The sequence below is a fragment of the Suncus etruscus genome, chromosome 10, assembly GCF_024139225.1.
Source record: "Suncus etruscus isolate mSunEtr1 chromosome 10, mSunEtr1.pri.cur, whole genome shotgun sequence".
NCBI lineage: Eukaryota > Metazoa > Chordata > Mammalia > Eulipotyphla > Soricidae > Suncus > Suncus etruscus.
Window position 1 is genome coordinate 18,499,788 of NC_064857.1, and position 2,413 is coordinate 18,502,200.

General features: G+C 38.1%; 1 pseudogene; it reads right to left on the bottom strand.

Moving 5' to 3' along the window:
- Nucleotides 1–1,807: 1,807 nt before the first annotated feature.
- On the bottom strand, nt 1,808–2,127 carry LOC126020558 (thioredoxin-like; annotated as a pseudogene).
- Between the last annotated feature and the right edge of the window lie 286 nt (nt 2,128–2,413).

The following is a 2,413-nucleotide window of genomic DNA, read 5'->3' on the forward strand; positions in this document are numbered from 1 at the left end:
TACTTAGAGATGAGAGCATGTTTTCTTTTATTGCCCAGCTGTTTATAAAAAATTGCTCTGGAACTTTCAATATATATAAAATGTGTTTTATAAAGAATACCAGGCTATGAAAAAAACATTAACACTTGTGGAAGAATCAAGTTACTAAAGGATCCTGTTTTATTTTTTCTGAATATTTTAATGTTATGTTGCTTGATACTTAAGAAAAATGCTATTTTTGTAGAAATTGGAATGTGTATTATTTTTATTGGCCAGAGGGGTCTATATTTGAGACTAACCATTTTATTGCTATGTTTAGATCAGATATATTTCCTTTTGCTACTCTTATTAGACATGGGCACATAATTATGTTTTTACTAAGTGCGGGGTCCTGCAAGCCCCCCCGGAGGGGCCCGGCCAGCAGGAATCAGTCGAGAGGCTCACGGACGACCGCACCTTTATTTAGCAGGGCTAGAAGCACAACCACACCTGTAAAAAATCTGAGAGAGGTTAGTAATAATGACCTTTGGCGATTAGACCGTTCAAAGGTGACTTTATTAGGGTCCTGCATCTCTTATATAGAGAAGGAGAAAGGGGCAGGTAAAAGGTGGTGTCAATCATACTTTTTGGCGCGAAAGCCATGGAACAAAGGCAGTAAATCATTTTCCAGAAGGGAGGGAGAAGCAGTGACAATCTTGCAAGCACTCCTAAATCAGCAGCTTTCAAGGAATTGCCCTATGACCCTAAAGTAGGGTTTGCAGACCACTTTCCGGAACTCTCAGCAGGTTTTATGGTGGGGCAAGCTCTGTTACATAGGGCGATGAGGTTTAGCTATTAACTCAGAAATGTAAGTTATAGGGAGACTTGGCTCCATGGTATCAGGCAGTGTCTTCCTCCCCTAGGCTGAGAAGTTACTTATTACTTGAAGGTTGCCTTTTTCCTGTTGGTATATGGGCTTATAGCAAACAGCACTTAGCACTGAAAAAATGGCAGGGAGTTTTGCAAAAGTAACCACTGAGTCAGTCACGGTAGCCAACAACTAAGAGTGCATAAACAGAACTAATTTAAACAAGTTTTGGACTGTATCTGATATTGGGGTGACAGGAAGCATAAAGAAGAAAGGATGATGCTTCTTTTCTCCCTACATACGCTGTCATGGTACTCTTAGTATACTTACTAAGTTTGAACATTTTCTTAGCTTATGAAGATTAGAACCTCATTTTAGATATGTGGGGTTCTAGATTCAGAACAGGAAAGGCGCCATTTTGTTAAGGGCGCCATGTTGTAAACTCTAATTCTAACCTCTTAGGTTTCTCTTTCTCAAGCCTAAATTTTCATTAACACTGCCCAAGACTTCTGGTCATACCAGTTAGCCTATCTAGAAATGATGCAAGGGATCAGTAGAAAGGTACACTAAACAATAGCCAATCATTTTAAAGATCATCAGAAGCTAGAACCTCCTCTTCCCCTCCTTTTATAAACTGGCTTGTTATCTTTGGCAGGGGTGGCCTTCTTTAGGAGATGGCCCTGGCTAGCGAGTTTGGGACTTGTGACTGACAGAATAAAGCTTTTCTCTGCATTATTTCAATTGTGCAGTCTCATTTTTCAACTCCAGACCCTAACAGACATAGTATTAAGAAAATCTCAACAAGATTATATCCAACATGTTCCCAGAAATTCTGTAGTAGTCTTTTACTTTTCAATTTTAAAAAGGTACAATTAATATTTATTGTTACAATCAAAGGTAGTGGTCATATAATCTTCATATTTGATCTCATATTTTGTAAAAAAAAACTTACAACTGATGAATAATATTCTCGAAATGTGATTAGATGAATTCATTAATGGTGGCTTCAAGTTTTTCCTTATTTACTCCAGAAAATTCAACTACCTTTTGTCTCTTTTTTGGAAAAATTGGAATGTTGGAATGCATTTGTCTTCACACTCTGAAGCAATGTCCTGGCTATTATTCACATCGACTTCAAGGAACACTAAATTGGAATACTTTTCAGAGAGAGTATGAAAGAAAGGCTTGATCATTTTGCAAAGTCCATACCACATGACTGAGAAATCAACTACTCCAAGTTTATCACCTGCACCACTCAGGACTTCCTGAAAAGCAAGCTTGCTATTGATCTGTTTCACCATTTTGGTGGTGGCTGGAGAGTGACAGGCAACCTGAGAGTTGCAAGCAATGGAGGCGGACAGTGCTTGCAAATATAAATATGATTAAGAGAGGAATATTTTTCATCTTTGAAGATAGTATCATGTTAGTTATCTTATATGTAGCTGATTAAAATATTTATTTAAAGCATTTTGATTTATGGTGGTGCAGCTGTAGCGTGTTTGCCTTGCACACAGCTGACCAAGGACGGACCACAGTGTATCCGTCCAGATTCTGACCATTGTGCATAATGCTGTAATGAATATAGAA